The following is a 21,030-nucleotide window of genomic DNA, read 5'->3' as shown; positions in this document are numbered from 1 at the left end:
TACACCTCCCTATGCAACAAAGCCTAGAGTTATAATGACGACTGATACAGAGGGCACCTTTCGTACATGGTTCAGCACCCCAGTATTGGTCCTCAAGTGTCATTTAGCCACAACTGGGAACGGAGCTCAGATCACAAACTGATTCCTCAGAGAACTTTGCTCTGTGTAATTTGGCTTCAGAATCTAACCTCTTATCTTGACCTCTTTAATACCCTTTGTATCTTTGTACCTTTGTGTATGTCACTGAGAAAAGATATCTTTCATCCCTCTATTGCATAAAAATCCCATTAATTTCTCCAGCCTGTTATCACCGGATACGTTTTGCAGGCATGGGATCTGAGCCACGTTCATCACATAATAAGCATATTTGTATTATCTGTCTATTGGTGTGCAGGGAAAATTGTGCCCGAAAGTGAATGGGGAAAAAAAGATGAAATGGTAAAATTTTTTTTTTTTTTAGAAATGTTCTGATTTCATTAGAAAATGTAGAATTGGAGGATACTGCCTGCAGATATGTTGGTAGATCTTTCTAACCTCAGTTGCCAGTTAAGAGATTACAGCTAAATCTAATACATAGGCATTCAATTAAATAGGCATGAAATCTTAGAAGATAATTAGACTCAATACATACCGTTGTTACAAGTATATACTACTAAAGTCTCTGGAAGGACAGCCGCAGTGTAGTCTAAAAACATTGATGTTTTGATTTGACAGATTGTTTTAATAATGCGTCAAGTTATGTTTTAGAGGCCCCAATTATTCATTTAATTGACCAAGATTAACGGAAAAAAACACTTCAATATGTTGATAAGCAACAATACAAACAATGGATAATGAGCATTATCCTACAGTAAGGCAATCCTCTCGACTAAGATAAGGTATTACTGACATTAAAGCAGTCCCTTTGGAAGCACTGTCTGGGAGGCATTCATTTTACAAAGGTGTCGATATCAAGGAAGCATCAATGTTGAAAAGCCCCAAAGCTACTCAATATGGGGGAGAAGTCATCACCACAAGTTCTCACTTCACCTTCAGAATGAAATAAAGAGCATTCCCATGGCAGGAAGACCCACTTCCTTAAATCCAACTTTAACAATGTATTTGTGTAAGAAAATATCACATTTGACGGTACAGTTGATTCATAACTGTTAGTTAATAATAAGACAGTTGTCTCGTTAATGACACACTGGTATTCTACAGTCACCTGGTCACTGGATAGGTCTCAACCAATCATAACAACAGATTATCCACTTCCTTTATTTACACATTCATGACACATTTATGCATAGCTCTGAAGTAAGCACATGGCATATTGTTATTATGAGCAGTTAGCTCGCCGCAGTCGTTTCCACAGAGTAACAAAACCAAGATCAATGCAGAAAGATTGTTTTGCATTAGATTGTGTCCTTGACACGTTCAACCAACTACACAGCCACATGTGCTGGTACTTTGTCCACAGGTACGGTGTGATGCTGAGACTGATTGTAGTGAGGAGGCTGCGTGTCCATCATATTCTGCACACTTGTCTTCTCCCATCGGGTCGGATGACACAACCTGGCTACGCACCGACATGCTGCTGACAGATGGGCAGGTAAGACCAAAGCCAGCCGCAAAGATTCTTCTCGGTTAATTAAATGAAAGAAATCCTTTAATCATTTTTTGTTTATGGAAATCATGGAGTGTAGTGCTGGTTTGGTTTAGCATAAAACTCTTGTGTGGGTGAGCTGAGCAGACTCAAGTGCTGTGTGGAAATGATATTCCCCGTTTTCAGTTGTTCTAACTAACTGCTGTAAAATCTCATTTGTGTGATATTTTGTGGTTTGCAGTATATTGAATATTTGCAAGTTGTGTTGGTTGGATGAAATGTTGACTTCAAGATTGAAGTTTATGAATCCATTGTATGGATTTGACTCTGCCGTTAACAGATGTGTCTCAGACCGACTTTGAATTCTGACTTTTCAAACGCTGAGCAGCTTGGCCTGAATGGTTTACTGACCCAGGTTTAGGCATATCTAGTGATACAGGTGCATGTTTGTATTGGCCAGCATAAAAGAGTGTGTCTCATTTGTGTTTTAAACATGTTTTATTCATATCATGTTTCTGCACACCCAGACCACTTTACCCAAGACAACATTGACGGCGAATGCTTTGCAGTCATGTTCCATGTTAAAAAAAAAGAAAAAGGAAAGCCAAAGCAAATTAGTTGTACATGTACATACATAGTTTTTAAAAGACAAGGTTGCCTCCATTTCAGGATGTCGTATTATGCCATAGAAGCCAAAAGGGACAAAAAGACAGGAAAACAGACACTTTGACTAATTGGATAATCAAAGAAAGCAGGAACAAATGAAGGAGCTTGGGGGGAAGCTAGGAGGGAGTTGATAATAAAAGAGACGAAGATGAGTAAGAGCGTGCACACCGTTAGCTCCAAAGGAAATGAGAACATGTAATCCAGCCGGAGCACGTAAATTGGGGGAGGAATAAAATCGATGAAAGGAACCCATTCCTCGCCAAGACATAATAAGTCTCCACTACTAGTCCAGAGTGTCACGGTGTGGGGGCCTCAGACCCCGGAATATGCCTGACACGCTCGACATGTCAACAAAAAGTACATGGTAATCACCAACACGGCCACGCAAGGACTTGCTTCAGAAGAAGTCAATATCTGTCAGCAGTAAGCATCAGCAGCCTGGAGTTCAGGTTTGGCCCCCTACAGCAGACCTGTCAGTATGCCTCAGGCATTGCATCATTAGTATAGCCCTATGGCAGCACTCCCTCATGTTGTAGCCCAATACCCGATGTTTTGTCCACCAAAAGTACGAATGTGCAAATCCATATCTCCATTTACCTGCATGTGAAAGATTGGACTTGAAAGTTAACTCGTGTTGTGTCATATGCAAAAGAGGCTGACACGTCAAATGGCATCAAGATATTCTGATCAATTGTTCTGCAAGCAGGCTGTACTCATGGTCCAGCTAAACTAGACTTGCGTGGGTATGTAAAAACTGGAAATCCCCTAAAATGATAAAATTAGACACTAAAATATTCTAAAATATTAAACATAAGAGTGGAACATCTAAATACCAACATTGATTTATCCAACATTTATATAACTGTTTATCTATGAAAACAGGCTGACTGTTTTGTATTCTCAATACAACAAAATTCACTTTCAAAGCTCAATAAAGACAGATTTTCTGTGATCCAAATGTACAAATAACTATTAATTAATAAACTATTTAAAACAAAAAAAGTTGACCTACAATTATCAGAGGAACGGAGATCAGGTTGTATAACTGCATCTAATCAAAGAAAGAAATTACAAAAAAATCAGTTCATGTGTATTTAAATAGGATAAGGCTATTTTGTTTTCTCCTGAATTAGCTTTGTAATTAGACTTTCACATGGAGGACCACACAGCACAACAGCAATAAGATTTTAATGATGCCTTGTCTTTATTTTTGCTTTGTAGATTTATCTTTCTTCCCCAAATCATACATCCTCCGCAGACGTACTTTATGTCTCATCTGGAACATATCCAATAAAAATCCTTAGGGGTTGCAGCACTTTTAATGATGGAGACACTGATTTGACAGTTTTTGTCTTGGCAGTATTGAGGTTGTTGGGGCTGAGGTTCCCTAAATTAATCAAATGAAAACAAAAAATCAAGATCTTGAATAAGCAAAGCAAAAGGAAAACGCTGGGGAAAGCTACATGCCTTCTAAAAGCTCATGCATGGTGTCTGTCTACCTCCAGTATATTACAAACTCAGAATGGCTTGCATTGCATGAGTGTCGAGATGAGAGACTGAGGAACTCCAGTCATTTGTTATCCATGATGCATGCTCGGGCTGAAGCCTAGGATACAAATGTGTCCTCCGGGGAGTCTCTAAACTTCTTTCTCTGTCTTTACCGCGAGGGAGGATGTATGGCCATTGTCACTGATGTCAGATTCAATGCTTGTTAGAGCACAGTAATGAAAGAACACCAACAGTTCCCTGCATACATTTATAGTTCAAACACTGAACAAGTCTCAGGATGCTAATATATTATCGACTGAGGACTGTGTTGTTTTTTCCCTCTGTATTGTTTTAATAGCAATTTAACATCTGATTTAACTTGTTCCTCCTGTGAAATGGTCAGCTGACAATAGTTCAATAGTCGGGTTAAAACTTAGTTACAGTGACATAGATACAATTAGACTGGCTAACATAAAGTAAGGTTTAAGTTGTGAAGAAGCTCTGTGCATCAGTTAAGCTGAAGGCTGTGTTGCGGGGCATTGAATCTATCTTCATCAAAATAGCCATTCATCTTTTAACTTGTGCTCGAGTGCCTTTTTTTTAGAGATGGGCTCTGTGTTTCTGAGCAACATGTGATGCGGCGCCTGGAGCCAAATGCTTTTAAGAGTTTCAAATGAGTTCTCGTGTGTTTCAGTGGAAGACGAGGGTGAAAGCTGTGAGTGCAGTTGGTATGGCCTGAAGTGCACAGTGGTATAGACACTGAGATAGTTGGCTGCAGTCAGTTTTCCATCTTAAGGGAAACTCTATCCATCATCGTTTCTTCACAAGAATGTTCATGTAAAAACAACATCATCTTTAGATTTAAAGAGTTCATTGCCAGGCTGTCCTGGTAGAGGGATTGACTTCGATGGATCCTCAGTCTTTCTGCAGACTCCGGGTTTGATGCTGCCACCCGCTTCATCGATAATATGAAATACTTTCATGAGTTCCGATTTTTCAACTGTGACACCCTGTCTGCTTAATAAACTACAAAGCCTGACACAGATTTACCGTGCGTGCATCTCTTGCCTTGACAGCAGCTTACACCTGCCTCGGCATCTGCAGGGGAATCAGAGACGACCCAGAGTGTAGTCAGCTTCTCAATGTATTGCAACAACTCCAGTGAACAAATCCATATTTCTTGTTTGTGGTTTTCTGTTGGACAGCGCCCGCACATGCTAAACCCTTATTCCTTTACGTGCTTTAGGGTGTTAGCCTATTAGTGGATAGCCCCAACTGTAGGGGGCCTGTTTTGTCATCTTGTAAGGCAAGTGTCTATAAAAACAGCCTTTACCCTCCTTGGCTGCTCTCCATTGGTTTTAGGAGGCTGCTTTGTTTTATTTTTATAACGTTCAATGCACTCTAATACAAACCTTGAGTTACAAGCAGAGTATAAACTTGCAGTGCATCGTGAATGGATTTTTCTAGTGAAAAGCCGCAGTGGTCACCGTGGGGACTGTATCACCCACTTATGTAAAGTCTTTATTCATCGGTTCGCAGACACTACTAAAACATTTTTCATGGAATGACATTTGCAGTTAGGTAGGCAAATGACAAAGTCTTCTCCGCTGTGTGTCATGGACTGTTTTAACTTGAAGGCAGACTGAATCATTATCTGTGCAATTACGCAACTTAATGACGACGGCCAGGGGCGAGCCCTGCGTCTCCACTGTCCATCTGTCAGACATCCTTGAACTCCATCCATCTTTTTTGTCCCTTTTTCTTTGGTTTTATATCCAAGGATGAACCCAGGATTTGAAGACAGCTGGGGGCTGTCATCCGTCTGCCGTTTGTTTATCCTGATATTTTGGAGACATTTCTTGTCTTGTTTTTCAGACTTTTTGAGCGAATGATGTTCACTTTGAGCAAGAGCTCTTTTCAAAGTTGAGGTATTGTTCTTTGCTAAGGACGTATGGAACCTCTGCCACTTTGAAATGCTTTCAATCTTTATCCAGGGCCCGGTGGTGACAGACACCAATGTTTGAAGGAAAAATAGGGAGTTCTTCCTCGGGTACTGCTGACATTTGACAAGCTGTGTCTTGAATGAGTGCAGCGCTGTCTTGGACTGGTGAAATAAAGCGGGACCTAATCGGTACAATGTTTAGAATCCTCCTCTGTAGCCATGAGTTGTTGCTAAAATCCCTTGTCTTTGGAAGGGCTGCACAATTAATGGCATATTAATCACGATCTTGATTTTTGGATTCCCACAATTTAATGAACATGATCGACTGTGATTTTGACGTTACATAATATAGAAGAAGAACCTTTTAAGTCTTATTTTGATGCAAACGTTTGTTAATTAGCAGGAATGTAGCACAACATGAAAGTGAAAGCAGCAGCCTGTTGTTTTATTTTGGGTGAAGAGTTCTGGTTTTATTTTGCCTCTAGGAGACGCACTGTGAATATGGACCAATCTTACTTTGAAATCTAAGATTTGTATGTTAGCAGGAATGTAGAACAATGTGGAAGTGAAAGCAGTGCTCTGTTTAATTAAATAGTAATAAACAATTGTGATCTCAATATTGCTAAAAATAATTTGGTATATCATTTTGGCCATTATCTTGCAGCCTTAGTTCGTGGTTACCAGGGCAAATGTATCTATCAATGAAACATTGATCATGAGAGTATTAAAAAAATGAATGTGCCGCGAGACAACATTTTAAGCAAGCTGTCGATGTATGTTGTCTTATTTAGTGCTGACACAGTGTTTGGAATTCTTCTCGCATTTTATAGGCTAAATATTTATTTGATTGATTGAAAAAAAAATGTGACAAATGAATAAATAATGAAAATATTTCTTACTGGCAGCTCTAGTTTACAGTAAAATAAATGCTATTGCATTACATTTATTTTAATGTAAACTAGAAAAATGCTTTTCTATAAAACAAAACAAAAACTAGTTGACAATTAATTTTCTGTCCGTCGACTAATCAAGCAGGTCGTTTCAGCTCTTTGGTCTCATTTATGTGCTTGGCCCGTATTTAAGCTGGATCACAGGGATAATTCTATTCGACTAGATGTTATTTGATAAGCATTGGTTCCATCCAGTGAGAAACAGATATTTGCCAGTTGTATTATTAAGTTATTGTTGATTCCCGACTGTCCCAAAACAACTCAGATTCTTCAATTAAAATTCAATTCAAAATGCACATTTTTAGTAGTTTTACTGCCCCATTACTCTTACATGAGCATGAGTAAAGGCGGTTCAAATATTTGGCCGTCTCAGTGCTCAAGCACACGCTTGATAATTTCCACATTAGTTTGATGCACAGTTTAACAAAATATACATGGCCTTTGGTGCATTGAATTGATTCAGTTTAATTGATTAATTTTGATTCACAATGAACGGAGTTCGCCGAAGCTGCACTGCAGTCCAAGACTGTGGGACATCAAATAGATGCATACACGCTGACATTATTCATGAAGCTGAGAAATGAAACCATGATGAATGGCTGGACTGCTCATATATGCAAACACGCACACAAACACACACTCACTCATACATAAAAAGAAACGTATTCGAGCACATACACACCAGCAGAAGACACACACACGCACACACACACACACACACACATGCACCCTGCACACACAGGCTGCTTTGAAGCCAGTTCAGTGAGTCACAGTCAGAGTGGCTCTGTCAGTCTAATCAGCAGTCAACACAAGCTCAAGACATCAAGAGTAAGACAAGAGATCAGTCATTTTTACCTACTTTTAATTTGCTGGGTTTATTCTCACTCTCCTTTGGGTGTTTTTGACTTATCCTTCACAACAGACAACATATTAATGTCATGAAATATTGCCACGGTAATAAAGTGAGAGAAAGCACTAAGAGGTTTATTATCAGTTCAGCTCTATTCTAGTCCACAGCCCTTACTGCAGTGTAGCTCACAGCGCCTTAGACAGAGCAGAAATAGAGGGAGGGTGAAAGAAATTAAAGCGAGGATAAACAATAGGTTCGGGGCAACGGGATGGTAAGTTAATTTCCACTGTAATGATCCGGCCTAGGGCTGGATGGTGGTGGTGAAAATGTTCTTGTCCATTTGCTCAAGTCAGGCATCTTGCCAGCACACAAACTTGAACAAGGCGATGTGTGTGTGCGTCTGTGCGAGCAAATGTGTGTGGGGTTTCATGTTGAGGGGCAGTTTGTGTCCCAGTGACTGTGTGTGTGTGTGTGTGTGTGTGTGTGTGTGTATAGGTGCATGAGCACTTGTGTGCGTTTGTCACTGCCATGTGTTTACCCAGTCTTATGAGCTACAACCTTGGCACTGTTTTCATACTCCAGACATGCTCTTCCACCCACACAGTTCTGCTAGCGAGGAGATCTGGAATGAACCACCCACCTAGCAGCCTTCTAACAAGTAGTTTGTGAGTAGAGTGTGTGTGTGTGTGTGTGTGTGTGTGCGTGTGTGCGTGTGTGTGTTAAAATGCAGCAATCAAAAATCTATTTGTCGATCTGCCCAAATTGTCGGCCCAGCACGCGAAGCAATAACATGTTTTTTTCCCACTGTTGCAACCCTCTACGCCAAAAAGTTAAAGCCCAGTTGGAATTGCTGCAGTTTTATTCAGTGTTTCTGTGTCTCAACTTTGCCCTCTGGCTTCACACTGTTGCAGCTGCTGGCTCACCTTCTTTTTACAGTGCCTTCACCTCTATGTGGTCGATGTGGATTTCTTTTATTTGGCCAGATTCATAAATGTACTACATGAAAAGTGCATGTAATATGTTAACACTACATCTAATCTGCACATTAAATGGCAGGTATGTCAGAGAAACCCAAAGCAATGCAGTAATAATTAAGTAGTACTTATATGTACTACATGTAGGTCATCAGTCTGGCCCACAAACAATTTAACTTTACTTTTGCAGTTTCAAACCAGGCAAGTCCATTCCTAACACCATGTGTGTTATATAGAGATATATAAAACATCATATGTTACTGATTTAGGTGAGATATAAAAAAAAAAGGCATTTGCTTTGTTTTAAGCACTCAAACTATTTCTGTTTCTCTCTCTCACTGTTGCTAGGTTGCTCCTCAGTCCTACTTAAAATGCATGAATTTAATTCCAGTAAAAACAAAATCCACGATGCTTTAGCGTATCATAGCTGTGACTGCAGTTAACATGGAACCGGTCTAAATTGTCAAAATGTATCAAGCTTACCGGGACCTGTGTGACCTCCATGCCTCAGAGCTATTGCTGACCATGTGGTTTCTGTATCTGCCACTGCTGATGATCAGCAAGAGCACATTTCGGTAACAAAATACTGGCTGTTGTTTGAGGTTATGAGCATGTGTTGTTCATGCTCCTCTGTCAAATTATATGTTAAATGATGTGGGTTTTTTTTGGCAGTTTGAAATTGCACTTTTCAAGACATGTAATGACATGATGAAATATGACGAAAAGCATGAGCCTTCAGTCATCTGTGAATTTCAACATTAAATTTGTATTCATTTTCAATAACAACAGGGTTTTTCAAGACATGGTTGTCCTAATGGGTGTCAGGATATGAAGGCTATAGATTTTTCTTCTATTTCTTCCCATTTGCAAGTCCCTCGCTCACGTACCCGAAGGCACGTGTCCTCATGTTCAATAAGAATTCAAGGGGTTTGCTACAATATTTGCTGATAAACAACTCGGTCTCTGTCTGTTCCCTACAAGGACTGAACTAGTGAGCTGCACATGCATAGATGAATGTTGTCCCTTAGCAAACAAATCAATAAAACTAATTTCCTTTTGGTCAATTGTTAAATAAATGCCAGTTTTTCCTAAATGAAAAACTGACTGAAGTGCAGTGTATGGCGTATAATCATATTTTTCCTCTGCACCCCCATGGGCAATCGCAAATACCTAGGGATGATTGCTAATGCAAAATCATTTTCTGATTTGTATCTGCAAATTGCTGCTGCCCTTGTGGTATGATCAAAGCTGGGTAAGCTTTATCAGCCCCCTCACCTGGTAAATGATTTTAATGTTGATGGGTAAGATTACCCAGAGAGCAAGGCTTGCCAGTATGCTAAAGGTCATTCAGTATTATCTAAAGGTTATCCCTGACAATTATGCAGAATAGGAATGTGGTCTTAAACCCAAGCATAAGGTATATGTATTTAAAATACACCAGCCATGCTCCTCTATCACGAGTGTTTTCAATACTGTGATATTTCTCAAAGGGGATAATGAAATGTCACGTAGGATCCACGACTTACATTACCGTTCAGTTTTTAAAATCTTTTATCTTTCATGAAGTGCAAGGTCATCTTTTTTTAAGAAGCTGTTGTGCCGTTATGATGCTCTATATTACTTCAAACCGATGTCTGACCAACCAAAACCCCCTTGTTGCTGATGCAGTAATGCATTCGACACAGGCCTTGGTGCAGTTGCCATCAACCAGGATCATCCATGATTGGAGGGGCAGGTGTGGAGGGAAGGGGAGGGGGAAATGGACTGGGAGCAGAGAGGGGGGACGAATGACCATGGATCAAGCCGCGGCGCAGAGATGTTGCTCAATGGGCCGCAGTAGCAGTGAGATATAAAGCTTATGACAGATGCTTCTCTTGAAAATGCATTACTGCGCCAAGCTTGGAATCATCCAAGTTCTCTTGAGTGCTGAAGGGAATGCTTCATCAGAATACCCAAAGCTTTCACAATTTTCAACATGCATTCTTTCCTGCTGCCAGCACCCAAATGTTTACACGTGGCCGTCATATTCAGACAGACGTGCTCCCGTATCCTCATTGTCACGCACCCACCCGCATGTGCACATGCAATGAAAACCAGGAGATCCCCCAGCAAACCCCCTCACACCCTCCCCTGTAAGCATTCATATTCTCAAAAAAAACTCCACAGTTGTAGTCACAAATATAACTTGTTTCTCTGTTGCAAAGCACGCCTGAAGCAGAGTCTGCAGGACGAATTTGCTATGCACTGTCTAACACCCGGACTATTTGCATTTTTCCCCCCCGCTTTTTATTTATTCCATTTTTATGTCGTGTATGTTTATGTAGGTTCCAAATGGCCCACAACAAAACACAGAACATGCATTTTAATGCAGCAGCTAAACACATTAATACTGGGCAGTGAAATGCACATGCTACCACTTAGTTATTGCATTTTTAGAAAATGTAACAAACAAATCATTTCGGCACCTAATGGGCTTATGCAACATAATCGAAATGGTCTCTCAATATCAGGGTAATGCAGTGTCAGTAAGTGTTTCAGACATACTAATATGCTGAGGTGAAAGGCTTCATTGCTTTTTAACACAACAGGCAGTCGATCCTTAATTCGTCCCAGCAAATGAATCCGTATGAGAGTGGAAGAATTAATCAGAGGCTATAGTTAAACAGAGGTTAAGGTTAGCTTAGCTGGGATTCTAGAACTGGTTCAGCCAAACCAGTGCACTCAGTGTTGCTTAGTTTAACGTGATTGATCAGTAAAAACATGCACACACAGTAAATGTGTGTCCTCCTGAGTGAGACTGTCCTCACCAGAAAGAATAATACCATATCTGGTTGTTCCTTCAAACACTTAAAACTGACTGTAAAGAAGAGTGTGACGTTGTTGCAGTGCAGCAAAACCTCTTTGTGGTCGTCCAGACTGAAAACTGCCCTGTGTTAAAGCCCATTTTCCAATAATATTAAATATTTAATACTAAATACGCAACTATAGAAGTTACAATTTTGGAGGAAAAACATCCTTAGTTTTTTTTCAACTAAGGACTGTGTAGGTGTGGTTTTATCTCATAAATGGCTCATAAATGACATCACATTTGATTCAGATGTTGCTAAATCCATGTTGCACAGTGCACTCCAGTGGAGCCCGAACTCAAACCAGTGAGAAGAATAAAAAGACACAGAACTCTGGCATGCAAAACAACCGAAGCTGTTGTTACTTAGGCAGACAACTCTGTGGTCATGAAGGATCACCCAATCACGCAAAAGCTGAACAAAACAAACAAAAAAAGATTAAAGGGGCTGTGATGGTGTGAATTTGTATGTTTATCATACACGAAAACAATGCAGAGTGTTTTATGATATTAGGAACAAAGCTTGGACTGCTCTGGAAAACTATCATGGTGACAATTATTTTTATTCATTCTATCGTGGCGATTGCGTGGTAAACAGTAGAAAATATGACAAAATACTTCTGGATCCAGAAGACACCCAGTGTCACAGATGACTTCATTAAAGTTTCTTGTAAATATATCAATAAAGAGGTGAGTTTCATGATATTTACGTCATCTTCATTCTATTAAATGTTATCCTATACCTAAACACAACAATGTTATTAGTTGTTGGTTATCAATTCATTTGCTCCTTGAAGTTGGTAGGTTTATAGAACTGGTAAACTGTTTGTGCTAAGAATTATATGACTGTAAAGTTACTTAATTTACATGCAGTCTAGTTCTATCTGCACTGCAAATTGAAATTTTCATTTTACAAAGGAAATGATGGCTGAGCTACAGTTGATGGGTCCTTTGGGAAAATTGTCAACCCCGGAAATATGATTTCTTTTTTTTTCCATCATCCAATCATCAGTCACACTGTCCTATCCTCCCTGAAAAGGACAGCCTGAGTGTGGTCTTGTCAAACCCCAGAACCACCGCCGCAGTTCTGGAAATCATAGACGGATGCCAGGGATTCATGCTGGTCGTCCATAATGTTTGGCAGCCTGTCCTCTGCTGTGGAGATGGCGAGAGCGTGGAGCACATGGTCCACTATTTCCATGCCAGATGCAACGGTGCAACTCCTGTTCTGCATTTGGAGTGGCTTGTGGGTGGCTTTAGTTGGGTTCCAGGAGGAAATTATCCGCCACCAGGAAAACAGAGAAATAATTATTACCTCCAAACACTCACGCACACAAACAGTGGGACTCATTGCTCGGGATAGATTGAGAAATCACTGGGAATTAGAGCCTTTGCAATAACTCACAAAGGATATTTCACCTACAATTCAATCCACATTAACATTGACGACAGCATTCAACAATTTAGAACTTCATTCATAACCCCTAACCCTACACAGGAATTACACCATGTTAAACTATGACAAATTATGTGACTGTGTGCTCTATCTTTGCATTATGATCAACGGGCCTGGAATTCATTTATCATTATTCGTCCCTCTCAAATTTCTAACAGTATGTTGAGTACCAAGTATAATGCTTCACTGCACATTGAAACGGATGAATAAACAGCTGAATATCTTCTGAGGATATATTGGAGGACATTAGACAAATGGCAGGGCTGTCGGCCATTAAAAAGTAGGGTAGGGTATATGCTGCCAGACATGGAGGATATCAGAGCGACTGCAGCAAAAACTGGAGGACCAAGGAAGGTTTTTCAATTGAATGTGAGATGATTCAAATGGAGATTCAACATATATTTAATTAATGGAGCAACAATTATGTTGTCTTATAAATCACCTCTGTAATTTTCCCATTTCAAATAGAGGAGTGTTCATGGTGCAGTGCTGCAGCAATTTCAACCGAGGTTGCCGGTTTTCATCTGTCACGCACAAACCCAGAGCATGCATTTTTGGATGATGAAGACTGGTTCTGCTGCAAGGCATGGATCATACAAATCGATTGCTACTGCCACTAAAGTCGATGGGAGGCAACTGGTCCTGTGTGCACTCCTCAGACAGCTGCAGATGATTTGAGGGGCACCGTGTCGAGTGAACGAGACGGCAGAAAAGGTCGCCATTAGACACCGTGCACTGTTAGTCTTTCACTGCATCTTAAATGTTAACTTCAGCTTGAGAATTTGCCCCGTATAGATCAGTGATTCCCTTACTTAATTTCACATATATGTAAAAGAGAAGCAAGAAATAAATAAATAAAAATGTATATCAAATTGAAAGTGAAATTGATTTGTTTACCATGGAACAGTATTGCTGCTTCCTGTTGGAGAAGATAAGGAACAGGGCCAAAATTGTCAGTTGAGAACGATTCTGCCACCTGGCCAGACATCACGCTGTGTGGGAGGACGATGATGATGATGACAGAGTTCTCGGAAATGATCCTCAAGTGTTTTTGGGAAAAACACAAACTCCTACACCATTAAATTTCGACTGGTAAGATTTGTGAACCCAGACTTCATTCATTTAAATCATAATTTAAAAGATCTCTCCCCTAAGTAACAGTAACAATTGTCTTGTAATTTATAATAGAAGTATTTAACCATGAAAATGACAAATATCCTGAGATGCAACTGGCTAACAAACCTGCGAGGTTAACCAGAAAGACAAATTGGCTTAGACTTCCCTTAACGAGATGATGAAAATGAGTTCAAAGCTTTGAATTTAGGTCTATTTAAGAATGTTAAATATGTATGTGTGCTGTAACGGTGTAAAGAGAGAGCCAGCTCTGCTTCACAATAGAGGGATCAAGGTTTGATGCACTTGTGATCCTTGAAGCAACATTTGAAAATGTCTAATTTATTTTGCTTTTATTGGATACAATGTGCCAAACTGTGTTTTTTTACAGTCACCATTCATAGTTTTCTAAAATAACATTGCCATAGGTTTCAGTACAAAATGTTGAATATAAGACTCTCTTAAAGTGCTTATGTATAGGAATTGGAAATTTCTGACTTTGGCAACTTCAAATGGTAGTATCAAGGAGCTCCAGCAGCAAAGCAAGTCGCCACCCCCTGCCAAATTTAATCAATCAAACAGGGAAGCTAAACTGACTGCTAATGGCCAAAATGTACATACGAAAGAACCAAGAACAAAAATTCACTTTGCATCTATATGCAGTTGGCTTATTATTTTGGAAGGGTGCTTCAAACAAGCACCACGGGATGTGTTGCTTCAGATCACATAGCCAACTGATACGTTCATATTCAGTTCATATTGCAGTCCATTTTTCAGAATCAAGATTTTGTATTGCAAAATGGCATACCATGATATTTCAGTACTTACCTATTTATTTACTTACTTACTGCCCTGTATGCCCGTTGGCATGTAGGGCAGTAACAAAGGATCTCCACTGCTCTCTGTCTTGGGTGAACTTTTGGATGGCATCCCTGGTCTGCTTCAGGGCTTTAATGTTCTCTCTCCACTGATGTGTCCAGTCCATCTCCACTGCCTTCTCATGAGTCTATGCCCTCTTGACTGGACCCAGCGAGTAGTTGTTGGTTGGGAAAAGTGATAGGCCAGGAGATACTCAGTTTTCTGAGGCTCCTTGGGTAGAATGTTGACAGCTTGGAGAGGTTGCTCTCTGTCGTTCTGTAGCATTCTGAGCTGAAAAGCAGCGTAATACAGAGCAAAGCTCTGGTAATGTTAGCTCGGTGTTGATGCTGTCTGTCGGGGGACTTTGGCCTATTGTTCAGCATTCTGAAGCGTCTTCTGGTCTGGCTGAGTTGGCGCAGCGCACACACGGACAAACGCAGTAATTGTCTTAGTCCCAGTCCTCAGTCCTGACAATAGTGCTCATATATTGGTGGTTTGGCCAAATAAATAGCTGAATTATTTTGTTTGAAATATAAGTTCAGTCAAATCCCCTCGCGACAGCTTCGAGGGCTCATTCTATTTTCGGAAATCAGGAAAATAGAATATTTGGCAGGTAGAATATTTGGTGCACGCTGGTCGGTTTTGAGTCGTTGTCATTATAAGATATAAGATAATTAGGTTAAGAATAATTTACTGCAAATTGCATTTTTAATTTATAATTCATTTAGGCTATTTAGGAGGGTAGAGATTTAGTTTAATTTTTTTCACCCATTGACCAATCAATTGGTGAAAGAGTAGGTAGAATTTAAGTGGACAAAGATTTTCTTTGGTTGACTAAAGCCCGACTGCTGTCACTGCCTGCTCTTCCATTTTATCTAACAGTGCTTCCATGACATACACTCTTCTGTTGTGGGGAGGTTTGCTCCATCTATCTGTATCGGTAGGGGGTTCTGTGCACTCAAGGTCATCACTTCCGTTTCCTTTGGGCTGATTTATAGTCCTATTTGTTGTGCAAAGGTGCTGAGATGGAATGTTTTCATTTCTATTTCTTTTTTTCAGTTCAGCCCTAGTAAAACTGTGAGTAGTCCCTGACTTATATATGAAGCAGTTAATCAACCTTTGCTTTAACATAGAATTCATACTCGAACATAATGATGAGCAAAGTCACAGTCCTCAATATAGTCTTCACCCTTAATAAATATATATTCTAAAATTGCAGTCAGTCATTGCAATTTTCTTTTTAAAAAATAAACTCGTCAATCAATAGTACAATATATGGTCAATAGTCTCTCACACTTCCGAATGAATTTGGGAAAGACTTGCATGAAATATTTGCCAAGGCTTGAGCTGAGTATTTCATGTCCCCAGCCTCATCTCACAGTTCCAATTCTGCACACGTTAAGGCAGTACTTGCAAAGTTTGTGAAAAAGTACGGAAATGATGGGATGTTTGCCTTCCTACCAGACAGGTAGCACAAAGGCTTTGAGGGATTTTGATTTACCGCGGGGAGGATGAGGAATAAAGATAAAACACTGGTGGGATCTGAACGTTGGGTTAGGGAGGAATGACATATAAACTAGACAAAATGTTAGTTAAGTAATGTTTTTTGTATTCCAGAAATTGTACGTGGTTAATCGTCACAAATGTATGGAGTCAGAGATACCATAATTGTACGGATATTTTATTATGATTGAGATTATTTTTAAATTAGGATCAAGTCTCTTTCTCTGTCAACATAGAAAATCATGAAATTATTTATGTGTGAGTTCAAAACATGCCCTGACTTGTGGACGCAGAACTTTATAACTCGGTTATAACTCGGTTATTATTACTGTTTTGTCCTGCTGCCTCCCACTCTTTCATTCTCATGCCACTGGATTGGTTAAGTGCTCAGGCTGACTAAGCGTCTTCCCATGAAATACTTCCAGAAGATGGAGAATTATCCACTAGTCATGTCACGCACATTATTCGTGCAGAATTGAAATGATTTGTCTCATATGTAACGATTCAACATTCACAGTCTCAGTCTTTTGATGCCGACAGTGTTGGCATCCTTGAGTGTTACCTTTCAAAATGCAAAATGGCTAAAGACATGCTTCTGCAATTTTCCCTTTTCAAAACTGCAAAAGCAGGAATTCATGGAGAGGCAAATGTTTTTCAGTCCCCGGTGTAATTTATGCTTGTTAGTGGTATAAATTGTACGCAGTGCCCCGAGAAACGTCACAGGAAAAAAAAAAAGGTGTTTATTTCAAGAAAGAATCCAAATTGGCTTTGAAGAAAAAATGTACAGACTCAATAACTCCAAAGTAAGAGATCATGACACACTTTGACTCCTCTGCAGGATAATTTAAAGGGACAGTGTGTCACATTTAGGGGGCTTTATTGGCAGATATTGAATATAATATTCATAACTATGTCTTAACCGGCTAAAAGCTTTTATTCTTAAATTTCTCTGCCGGCTGAGACAAAGCAACTATCACTCAGAAATGTTATTTATTCTATTGACATTTTAGATTTGTTTCCAGTGAGATATTAAGGACTTTATATAGTGTCTTTGTCATTGTAAACATAACTTTTGCTGCTCTAGAAACAATATTTAGCTTTATCTAAATTATAAATAACTTCTAATTCTGAATTTATTTGTTTTTTAAAATCTTATACACCTTTTTAAAAACAATTATTCAGTCATGTAGAAGATCTGAGTATTGATAAGAGTAGCCCCTAGTTGTACTAAAATCCTAAAAATATCTATCCCTACCTGCAGGCCCCTGTAGTTCTCCGACACGCTTGTAAAAGGAGGGCTGAGCTGAGGGGTAATTAGTTAGTTGCATCCTGCCACAAACCACTAGAGGCCACTAAAACATACACACACTGTCTGTTTAATGTGAGTTCCAATGTTTTACCAGACATGCTAGCTTCATTAGAGTTGAGACAAAGCATTGCACACAGATCTTACATTTCAGTCATTCTTTCTTGACAGGTTTGCTTAAATTGCATGAGATCACGTTCGAAAAGCCTCGGCTGTGTTATTTGCTACTTTGCTAATCCCAGCATGAATATAGATAAGTAAATATCTAGCATATATAGAAAAATAAATGGTATTAATACAGATCCCATACATGCTAATCATGTGTCGTTGCTTGCGTTAGATTGAAGGATAAACATCTTTACCAGCTTAATCCTGCATAGCATTATTTCTGATGGGATATAATTGTGCTATCTTTCTTGGGGGATCATTTTGAGTTCATCCCTCACACACTGTTTACCCTCCAACGTTACTGCTGGCTATCTGTGCAACTGCACAGTCAGGTTTACCCACCCAGTCAAATTAATCCTCAGGAACAGCTTTGAATTTACCGTATCACGGCTGGATTTGGCACATGCACATAAGAAAAATGTCATTCACAGGGAAATCGCACACTTCTGTTGGCAGTAATTAGGAGACAAAAGATATATCAGCTACACATATGGTTTCCCTTTCATCCCCCAAAGTGCCTATCCTATTCATATGGTTTTACATGGTGTACATGACTGTGAAGTACAGACTTTACAGTCTGCCTAACAATACTGTATTGATTCATATTCAATACCTCCAATGCCACTTGACTTACTTTTGTGTCAGTCTCCCATCCTTATGCGAGTGGTGTAAAACTGAACGAGTCTATTGTATGATCATTTACTTCATTATACACCTTCACATAACTTGCTTTGCTCATTGAATTAAACGGCCCTTTACATTCCATCTCAATCTCCACCATTACACCCAGGCAACTTACCAGCCTGTGTGTGTGTGTGTGTGTGTGTGTGTGTGTGTGTGTGTGTGTGTGTGTGGACGCATGCAATTTTAACCTCACTTCAATGGGAAGTGAGCTGAGCACATTTTCAGCCACTTTGTTAATGACAATGACTTTCTTGTCACATCGTTCAGACTACAGCGGCCTTAGCTTACTGATGCTCGTTCTATCTAATTACATTTATCAAACAACAAAAGGCCAGAGCAGGCAGAGGAGATCCACACTAATTACATTAGAGCTGGAGGAAGATTGGCACATGTGATGAAGTGATTTGGCCACTCGCAGCCCTGCCCACCGTGCGCAATAACTCCAAGCCCATCCTGGTTGTTTATGAGAGTGAGCTGTCACTCGGACATTACTTACCTAAGATGCTGCCTAAGTCCCTATGTTACAGACCCTTACCAACACGAGTGGTGCAATGGGGCAGCAGGAGATGAGTAAGGATGTTATTGAGTGAGTCAATGAAAATGGACAAAGACCGGGGAAAAAAAATGGTCAAATAATAAATACGTCATGAGGCCATACATGTCTGTGAGTTGAATTTAAATGTATTGTCTCAACAAATTTTCACACAGCGAACGTACAGTGTAGGAAACCAGTCTTTGTCATTGTATTATGCAAATTAGACTCCCCCCCCACGCTATTTAAGGAGCCTTACAACATTCTCATCATCATGCAGATACCGTTCTGTTTGTATTCTGCATTGTATTTTGCTCCAGATGCTCGGCACGGTGAGCTCCCGGAGTACTAGGCAGCTCAAACAGGCCCCAGAAAGCAAATCCAGCATCTCTTTGTGACAGTCAGTTTTCCCCCCAGAAGACAGTGTTGCTCTTACTACTGTACAAGCTTTCAACACAGCTCAGAATCTTCTGTTGACACAAAAGGGTGTTTGTGTGTGTGTGTGTGTGTGTGTGTGTGTGTGTGTGTGCGTGTGCGTGAGTGAGAGTCTGCGTGTTTGTCTGTGTTTGTTGAGGGGGTACAGACAGGAACTTAGGAGTTTGCAGCTGTCACAATGAGATGTCAATATTTATGACGCGTTGTTTGCTATCTGGTACGTCTGAACTCTTTCTCCTTCAGACATCTGTTTCAGATATTTGCACATTCACACACTTGAGCACTGTTACTACAAACTCAAAAGTCAATAAAATCAAATTACAATTATTTTAATTTCAGCGTGCCCTGTACAGCTAAGCAATTTCCACAGTTTTTTTCTTCTTCTTTGTGCAGGGAAGGTTCCCTGAGAGCTTTGGAAAACAGGTTCATACTCAAACTGTTACTGTACACACATTCACATCTGGAAGCTTCCCAGTACAACCACAGTAGCTGTTTGCCACTGGAGCAGTTGGAGATTAACTCTTCAAGGTAAAGAAGAAAGGTCAACTGCTGGTCAGGATTTCCACCAGAGAATTTGTTAGAAGTATCTTTTGTCAGCGGCTGGCGGCCAAGTGTCCTTTTTTGATGAGGCGCAGGCCAGTGACAGACTGATGTCTGCCTTAAGGCAGAGCATAGGCTTAGGCGGTATTACGGTATTAAGGTATACCATGGTATCTAGAAATCCAGACAGTATCATTTTCAGTGCCGTCATCAATATCGGTCTCGCGCTTTCCGTAGTTCTGTATTAAAGTTGTATATTGTACTGCTCGGCAAGCGCCACATATCAGTGCAGTGTGTATACAGTGTAGGCTCCTATGTCTTGCTTGCAACCAGCAAACTCTCAGACGGACTCAAGGATTGGAGAATTTGAAAAAGCTATCACCAGTCTTGGGCAATTGACTTTACTTGTCACAAGGTATCAAAAGTAATCCGTTACTTCACTCGCTGTATTACTATATTATATTCGCTAAACCCAAAACCCCTCCAATCAAATTCTGCACAGAAAATAAGCTTTCATTTGATTAAAGTTATTCATTGATCTATGAATAAATGTGGTATCTGCTGCCCACAGCTGCTTTATATTGTATGAAAAGCGTCTCCTTAAGTTCATGAAATCCCTGAAGCATCTGAAGGTAGCAGGACGGATAAATCCGCAGCCTCCGAGTCTGAGTATTCTCCTGAAAGTTCACCAACGTTCAACTCGACGAGATGCAAAGATGCATGTACCTACCACACGTTCACGTTATCGTAACATAAACTTGCATGGCACAAAAAAAAAATAGTGTTTTGGTAACACCGCATTAGTAGGATTACAAACTGTAATATATACTATTTGGGAAATTGTAATCCCTTACGCTCCCACTAGTTTAAAATACATCTTAAAAATACTTTTAGAACATCCCCAATGCTGAGACCCGGTAGGCCACTGGGCTTGCAATACACTGCCGGAAACCCCGCTACTCTTTCACATTCCCCAGATCTTCGCTGGCAGTCGGTTGATTGAACCTTCTAGTTACAAGCTGCTCTTGCCATAAGCCAGAGGTCAAAACATTATGGATTGACTTTTTTTTTTCTTTTTTAATGAGAGAGAGACTCAAAGATGTAGCAGTGTATCATGAATCGCTGCTACTATAAA

At 40.0% G+C, this 21,030-nt stretch overlaps 1 protein-coding gene across 2 annotated transcripts in view; it reads left to right on the top strand.

Moving 5' to 3' along the window:
• brinp1 (bone morphogenetic protein/retinoic acid inducible neural-specific 1) overlaps nucleotides 1–21,030 on the top strand; it is a 152,914-nt gene that overhangs the window by 23,293 nt on the left and 108,591 nt on the right. For both annotated transcript variants that reach the window (XM_031860066.1, XM_031860067.1), the window contains one exon: nucleotides 1,460–1,591. The gene's annotated coding sequence lies outside the window, so the exon portion shown is untranslated. The remainder of the gene's footprint in view (nucleotides 1–1,459; nucleotides 1,592–21,030) is intronic.

The sequence above is a fragment of the Anarrhichthys ocellatus genome, unplaced genomic scaffold (genome assembly GCF_004355925.1).
Source record: "Anarrhichthys ocellatus isolate YVR2014 unplaced genomic scaffold, GSC_Weel_1.0 scaffold23, whole genome shotgun sequence".
Taxonomy (NCBI): Eukaryota; Metazoa; Chordata; class Actinopteri; order Perciformes; family Anarhichadidae; genus Anarrhichthys; species Anarrhichthys ocellatus.
The sequence above is the reverse complement of the archived record's forward strand: the minus strand, read 5'-3'. Positions and strand labels throughout refer to the sequence as shown.